Source organism: Pseudophryne corroboree, chromosome 7 (assembly GCF_028390025.1).
Source record: "Pseudophryne corroboree isolate aPseCor3 chromosome 7, aPseCor3.hap2, whole genome shotgun sequence".
NCBI classification, from domain to species: domain Eukaryota; kingdom Metazoa; phylum Chordata; class Amphibia; order Anura; family Myobatrachidae; genus Pseudophryne; species Pseudophryne corroboree.
Window position 1 is genome coordinate 108490120 of NC_086450.1, and position 8858 is coordinate 108498977.

Below are 8858 nucleotides of genomic sequence, written 5' to 3' on the forward strand. Positions count from 1 at the left end.
GAGGAAAACCTTGATTATCACCTGCTGGAGGTACAGCTTGTGAATTGCCGCCAGTACTACCTCCCTTTCCCTGGGAGCAGCTGGCAAGGCTGATTTGAGGTAACGGCGAGGGGGAGTCGCCTCGAACTCTAGCTTGTATCCCTAAGATACAATTTGTACAGCCCAGAGATCCACTTGTGAGCGAACCCACTGGTTGCTGAAGTTTCGGAGACGCGCCCCCACCGCACCCGGCTCCGCCTGTGGAGCCCCAGCGTCATGCGGTGGACTTAGAGGAAGCGGGGGAGGATTTTTGTTCCTGGGAACTGGCTGCCTGATGCAGCTTCTTTCCTCTACCCCTGCCTCTGGGCAGAAAGGATGCGCCTCTGATCCGCTTGCCTTTCTGAGGCCGAAAGGACTGTACATGATAATACGGTGCTTTCTTAGGCTGTGAGGGAACCTGAGGTAAAAAAGTTGACTTCCCGGCTGTTGCCGTGGATGCGAGGTCCGAGAGACCGTCTCCAAACAATTCCTCACCATTATAAGGCAAAACCTCCATGTGTCTTTTAGAATCAGCATCACCTGTCCACTGCCGAGTCCATAATACTCTCCTGGCAGAAATGGACATTGCATTAATTCTAGATGCCAGCAGGCAAATGTCCCTCTGTGCATCCCGCATATATAAGACGACGTCTTTTATATGTTCTATGGTAAGCAAAATAGTATCCCTGTCGAGGGAATCAATCTTGTCTGACTGGGTATCAGACCATGCGGCTGCAGCACTACACATCCATGCTGAAGCAATAGCAGGTCTCAGTATAGTACCTGAGTGTATATACACAGACTTCAGGATAGCTTCCTGCTTTCTATCAGCAGGCTCCTTTAAGGCGGCCGTATCCTGAGATGGCAGTGCCACCTTTTTTGATAAGCGTGTGAGCGCTTTGTCCACCCTAGGGGATGTTTCCCAACGTAACCTATCCGTTGGCGGGAAAGGGTACGCCATCAGTAACCTCTTAGAAATCACTAGTTTCTTATCAGGGGAACTCCACGCTTCCTCACACAATTCATTTAATTCATAAGATGGGGGGAAAGTCACTGGCTGCTTTTTCTCCCCAAACATAATTCCCTTCTTGGTAGTAACCGGGTTAATATCAGAAATGTGCAATACATTTTTCATTGCAGTAATCATGCATCGGATGGCTTTAGTAGACTGTGCATTTGTCTCATCCTCATCTACACTGGAGTCAGACTCCGTGTCGACATCTGTGTCTACCATCTGAGCTAGCGGGCGTTTATGAGCCCCTGATGGCCTCTGAGACGCCTGGGCAGGCGCGGGTTGAGATCCCGGCTGTCCCAAGGCTGCTGCGTCATCGAACCTTTTATGTAAGGAGTTGACACTGTCGGTTAAGACCTTCCACATATCCATCCAATCCGGTGTCGGCCCCGTCGGGGGCGACACCACACTTATCTGCCCTTGCTCCGCCTCCACGTAACCCTCCTCATCAAACATGTCGACACAGCCGTACCGACACACCGCACACACACAGGGAATGCTCTGACTGAGGACAGGACCCCACAAAGTCCTTTGGGGAGACAGAGAGAGAGTATGCCAGCACACACCACAGCGCTATATAACACAGGGATTTTCACTATAATGAGTGATTTTTCCCAATAGCTGCTTAATATATATTATTTGCGCCTAAATTTATGTGCCCCCCCTCTCTTTTTTACCCTTCTTGTATCAGGAATACTGCAGGGGAGAGCCTGGGGAGCTGCTTCCAGCGGAACTGTGAAGGAAAAATGGCGCTGGTGTGCTGAGGAAGAAGGCCCCGCCCCCTCAGCGGCGGGCTTCTCCCTGCAGTTTCTGACTGAAAAATGGCAGGGCTTTTACACATATACAGTCACAGACTGTATTATGTGTATTTTTATGCCAAAAATAAGATTTTACTCACCGGTAAATCTATTTCTCGTAGTCCGTAGTGGATGCTGGGGACTCCGTAAGGACCATGGGGAACAGACGGGCTCCGCAGGAGACTGGGCACTCTATAAGAAAGATTTAGTACTATCTGGTGTGCACTGGCTCCTCCCTCTATGCCCCTCCTCCAGACCTCAGTTAGGATACTGTGCCCGGAAGAGCTGACACAATAAGGAAGGATTTTGAATCCCGGGTAAGACTCATACCAGCCACACCAATCACACCGTATAACTCGTGATATTATACCCAGTTAACAGTATGAAATATAACTGAGCCTCTCAACAGATGGCTCAACAATAACCCTTTAGTTAGGCAATAACTATATACAAGTATTGCAGACAATCCGCACTTGGGATGGGCGCCCAGCATCCACTACGGACTACGAGAAATAGATTTACCGGTGAGTAAAATCTTATTTTCTCTGACGTCCTAGTGGATGCTGGGGACTCCGTAAGGACCATGGGGATTATACCAAAGCTCCCAAACGGGCGGGAGAGTGCGGATGACTCTGCAGCACCGAATGAGAGAACTCAAGGTCCTCCTCAGCCAGGGTATCAAATTTGTAGAATTTAGCAAACATGTTTGCCCCTGACCAAGATGCAGCTCGGCAAAGTTGTAAAGCCGAGACCCCTCGGGCAGCCGCCCAAGATGAGCCCACCTTCCTCGTGGAATGGGCTTTTACTGATTTAGGATGCGGCAATCCAGCCGCAGAATGCGCCAGCTGAATTGTGCTACAAATCCAGCGAGCAATAGTCTGCTTAGAAGCAGGAGCACCTATTTTGTTGGGTGCATACAGGATAAAAAGCGAGTCAGTTTTCCTGACTCCAGCCGTCCTGGAAACATAAATTTTCAAGGCCCTGACTACGTCCAGTAACTTGGAATCCTCCAAGTCCCTAGTAGCCGCAGGCACCACAATAGGTTGGTTCAAGTGAAAAGCTGATACCACCTTAGGGAGAAACTGGGGACGAGTCCTCAATTCTGCCCTATCCATATGGAAAATCAGATAAGGGCTTTTACATGACAAAGCCGCCAATTCTGACACACGCCTGGCCGAAGCCAAGGCCAATAACATGACCACTTTCCACGTGAGATATTTCAGATCCACAGTTTTAAGTGGTTCAAACCAATGTGATTTTAGGAAACTCAACACCACATTGAGATCCCAAGGTGCCACAGGAGGCACAAAAGGGGGCTGAATATGAAACACTCCCTTTACAAAAGTCTGAACTTCAGGCAGTGAAGCCAGTTCTTTCTGGAAGAAAATCGACAGAGCCGAAATCTGGACCTTAATGGAACCCAATTTTAGGCCCATAGTCACTCCCGACTGTAGGAAGTGCAGAAAACGACCCAGCTGAAATTCCTCTGTAGGGGCCTTCCTGGCCTCACACCACGCAACATATTTTCGCCAAATGCGGTGATAATGGTTTGCGGTTACTTCTTTCCTGGCTTTTATCAGCGTAGGAATGACTTACTCCAGAATGCCCTTTTCCTTTAGGATCCGGAATTCAACCGCCATGCCGTCAAACGCAGCCGCGGTAAGTCTTGGAACAGGCAGGGCCCCTGCTGTAGCAGATCCTGTCTGAGCGGTAGAGGCCATGGGTCCTCTGATAACATTTCTTGAAGTTCTGGGTACCAAGCTCTTCTTGGCCAATCCGGAACCATGAGTATTGTTCTTACTCCTCGCCTTCTTATTATTCTCAGTACCTTTGGTATGAGAGGCAGAGGAGGGAACACATAAACCGACTGGTACACCCACGGTGTCACTAGAGCGTCCACAGCTATCGCTTGAGGGTCCCTTGACCTGGCGCAATATCTAGTTTTTTTGTTTAGGCGGGACGCCATCATGTCCACCTGTGGCCTTTCCCAACGGTTTACCAACAGTTGGAAGACTTCTGGATGAAGTCCCCACTCTCCCGGGTGTCGGTCGTGTCTGCTGAGGAAGTCTGCTTCCCAGTTGTCCACTCCCGGAATGAACACTGCTGACAGTGCTAAGACGTGATTTTCCGCCCATCGGAGAATCCTTGTGGCTTCTGCCATCGCCATACTGCTTCTTGTGCCGCCCTGTCGGTTTACATGGGCGACTGCCGTAATGTTGTCTGATTGGATCAGTACCGGCTGGTTTTGAAGCAGATGCCTTGCCAGACTTAGGGCATTGTAAATGGCCCTCAGTTCCAGAATATTTATGTGTAGGGACGACTCCTGACTTGACCAAAGTCCTTGGAAATTTCTTCCCTGTGTGACTGCCCCCCAGCCTCGAAGGCTGGCATCCGTGGTTACCAGGACCCAGTCCTGTATGCCGAATCTGCGGCCCTCTTGAAGATGAACACTCTGCAGCCACCACAGTAGAGATACCCTGGTCCTTGGAGACAGGGTTACCAGCCGATGCATCTGAAGATGCGATTCCGACCACTTGTCCAAGAGGTCCCACTGAAAGGTTCTTGCATGGAACCTGCCGAATGGAATTTTGCTTCGTAAGAAGCTACCATTTTTCCCAGGACTCGTGTGCAGTGATGCACCGATACCTGTTTTGGTTTCAGGAGGTCTCTGACTAGAGATGACAGCTCCTTGGCTTTCTACTGCGGGAGAAACACTTTTTTCTGTTCTGTGTGCAGAACCATCCCAAGGAACAGCAGGCGTGTGGTAGGAACCAGCTATGACTTTGGAATGTATAGAATCCATCCGTGCTGTTGTAGCACTTCCCGAGATAGTGCTACTCCGACCAACAACTGCTCCATGGACCTCGCCTTTATAAGGAGATCGTCCAAGTACGGGATAATTAAAAACTCCCTTTTTTCGAAGGAGTATCATCATTTCTGCCGTTACCTTGGTAAAGACCCTCGGTGCCGTGGACAGTCCAAACGGCAGTGTTTGGAATTGGTAATGGCAATCCTGTACCACAAATCTGAGGTACTCCTGGTGAGGATGGTAAATGGGGACATGTAGGTAAGCATCCTTGATGTCCAGGGATACCATGTAATCCCCCTCCTCCAGGCTTGCAATAACCGCCCTGAGCGATTCCATCTTGAACTTGAATTTTTTATGTATGTGTTCAAGGACTTCAAATTTAAAATGGGTCTCACCGAACCGTCCGGTTTCGGTACCACAAACAGTGTAGACTAGTAACCCCGTCCTTGTTGAAGTAGGGGCACCTTGACTATCACCTGCTGGGAATACAGCTTGTGAATTGCCTCTAGCACAGCCTCCCTGCCTGAGGGAGTTGTCGGCAAGGCAGATATAAGGAAACGGCGGGGGGAATATGCCTCGAATTCCAGCCTGTACCCCTGAGATACTACTTGAAGGATCCAGGGATCCACCTGTGAGCGAGCCCACTGATCGCTGAAATTTGTGAGGCGGCCCCCCACCGTACCTGGCTACGCCTGTGGAGCCCCCCGCGTCATGCGGTGGACTCAGAGGAAGCGGGGGAAGAATTTTGATTCTGGGAACTGGCTGACTGGTGCAGCTTTTTCCCTCTTCCCTCGTCGCTGTGCAGAAAGGAAGCGCCTTTGACCCGCTTGCTTTTCTGAAGCCAAAAGGACTGTACCTGATAATACAGTGCTTTCTTAGGCTGTGAGGAAACCTGAGGTAAAAATTTTTCTTCCCAGCTGTTGCTGTGGATACGAGGTCCCAGAGACCATCCCCAAACAATTCCTCACCCTTATAAGGCTCTATGTGCCTTTTAAAGTCAGCATCACCTGTCCAGTGTCGGGTCTCTAATACCCTCCTGACAGAATGGACATTGCATTAATTCAGGATGCCAGCCGGCAAAATATCCCTCTGTGCATCCCTCATATATAAGACGACGTCTTATGTTCGCAAAATAGTATCCCTGTTTGACAGGGTTACAGACCACGCTGCAGCAGCACTATCTGCACGTCTCAGTCTAGTACCTGAGTGTGTAAATACAGACTTCAGGATAGCCTCCTGCTTTTTATCAGCAGGTACCTTCAAAGTGGCCGTATCCTAAGACGGCAGTGCCACCTTTTTTGACAAACGTGTGAGCGCCTTATCCACCCTAGGGGATATCTCCCAACGTAACTTATCCTCTGGCGGGAAAAGGTACGCCATCAGTAATTTTTTAGAAATTATCAGTTTCTTATCGGGGGAACCCACGCTTTTTCACACTTCATTCACTCATTTGATGGGGGAACAAAACACTGCCTGCTTTTTCTCCCCAAACATAAAACCCTTTTTTAGTGGTACTTGGGTTAATGTCAGAATGTGTAACACATTTTTTATTGCCGGGATCATGTAACGGATGTTCCTAGTGGATTGTGTATATGTCTCAACCTCGTCGACACTGGAGTCAGACTCCGCATCGACATCTGTGTCTGCCATCTGAGGGAGCGGGCGTTTTTGAGCCCCTGATTGCCTTTGAGATGCCTGGGCAGGCGCGGGCTGAGAAGCCGGCTGTCCCATAGCTGTTACGTCATCCAGCCTTTTATGTAAGGAGTTGACACTGTCGGTTAATACCTTCCACCTATCCATCCACTCTGGTGTCGGCCCACAGGGGGCGACATCCCATTTATCGGCATCTGCTCCGCCTCCACATAAGCCTCCTCATCAAACATGTCGACACAGCCGTACCGACACACCGCACACACACAGGGAATGCTCTGACTGAGGACAGGACCCCACACAGCCCTTTGGGGAGACAGAGAGAGAGTATGCCAGCACACACCAGAGCGCTATATAATGTAGGGATAAACACTATCACTGAGTGAATTTTCCCCAATAGCTGCTTGTGTAAACAATATTGCGCCTAAATTTAGTGCCCCCCCTCTCTTTTTAACCCTTTGAGCCTGAAAACTACAGGGGAGAGCCTGGGGAGCTGTCTTCCAGCTACACTGTGAAGAGAAAATGGCGCCAGTGTGCTGAGGGAGATGGCTCCGCCCCTTTTTCGGCGAACTTTTCTCCCGCTATTTTCTGTATTCTGGCAGGGGTAATTACCACATATATAGCCTCTGGGGCTATATATTGTGATTATTTTGCCAGCCAAGGTGTTTTTATTGCTGCTCAGGGCGCCCCCCCCCCCCCCCCCAGCGCCCTGCACCCTCAGTGACCGGAGTGTAAAGTGTGTAATGAGGAGCAATGGCGCACAGCTGCAGTGCTGTGCGCTACCTTGGTGAAGACTGAAGTCTTCATGCCGCCGATTTTCCGGACCATCTTCATGCTTCTGGCTCTGTAAGGGGGACGGCGGCGCGGCTCCGGGAACGAACACCAAGGACGGGTCCTGTGGTCGATCCCTCTGGAGCTAATGGTGTCCAGTAGCCTAAGAAGCCCAAGCTAGCTGCAAGCAGGTAGGTTCGCTTCTTCTCCCCTTAGTCCCTCGTTGCAGTGAGCCTGTTGCCAACAGGTCTCACTGTAAAATAAAAAACCTAAATTAAACTTTCTTTCTAGGAGCTCAGGAGAGCCCCTAGTGTGCATCCAGCTCAGCCGGGCACAGAAATCTAACTGAGGTCTGGAGGAGGGGCATAGAGGGAGGAGCCAGTGCACACCAGATAGTACTAAATCTTTCTTATAGAGTGCCCAGTCTCCTGCGGAGCCCGTCTGTTCCCCATGGTCCTTACGGAGTCCCCAGCATCCACTAGGACGTCAGAGAAAGGTATTTTATTGCTGCCCAGGGCGCCCCCCCCCCCCCCCCTCCAGCGCCCTGCACCCTACAGTGACCGGAGTGTGTGGTGTGCAGTGGGAGCAATGGCGCACAGCTGCAGTGCTGTGCGCTACCTTAATGAAGAGTCTTCTGCCGCCGATTTCATCTCCTTCTCTTCTGTCTTCTGGCTCTGCAAGGGGGACGGCGGCGCGGCTCCGGGAACGGACGATCGAGGTCAGGCCCTGTGTTCGAACCCTCTGGAGCTAATGGTGTCCAGTAGCCTAAGAAGCACAAGCTAGCTGCACGCAGGTAGGTTTGCTTCTCTCCCCTCAGTCCCTCGTAGCAGTGAGTCTGTTGCCAGTAGATCTCACTGAAAACAAAAAACCTAACAAATACTTTCTTTCTAGCAAGCTCAGGAGAGCTCACTAGGAGCACCCAGCTCTGGCCGGGCACAGATTCTAACTGAGGTCTGGAGGAGGGGCATAGAGGGAGGAGCCAGTGCACACCAGATAGTACCTAATCTTTCTTTTAGAGTGCCCAGTCTCCTGCGGAGCCCGTCTATTCCCCATGGTCCTTACGGAGTTCCCAGCATCCACTAGGACGTCAGAGAAATATATATATATATATATATATATATATACATACATACACACACAGTGGGGAGATTCAAATGTTTGAAAAGTCAGTCAGTTGGGTGTCTGTTTTTTCCTGTCTATTAGATAGGAAAAAACAGACTCCCAACTGACTTTCTAAACATTTGAATCTCCCCAATATATCACAATTGCGCTTCATACTGGAATCAGCAACAGCAGTCCCGGCATCTCCAGCTGTCATCCACGCTACCACGCTCAAAGCCGCCCGGCTCCGTGAAGTCAGCGCATTCACGTCAGTCTATGCGTTTAGTCTGTTGGGACTTTGGGGTTAATTCGGATTTAATCGCTGGGCTGCTAATTTTGTTGTCCTGCTGTCAGATAGTTGCCGCTTCCATGGGGAGTGTAAATTCGCCGTACAAGTGTGCGATCGCATGTGTACGCCGAGATGCGAAACTTCCCTGTGTGCAGTCTGTGCGCAGCCCAGGACTTACTCCTCCAGTGCGATGAGAACAGACTGATCGGGGCCGGAGCTGACGTCAGACACACTCCCTGAAAATGCTTGGGAACACCTGCGTTTTTCCAGACACTCCCTATAAACACTCAGTTGCCACCCACAAATGGCCTTTTCCTTTCAAATACCTTGAGAACAGCCAAGCGATCAGATTTTAGCACCATCCCGTCGCTGACCGGTTTTGCCGTTGTTGTTCGACGTGCATGCACATTG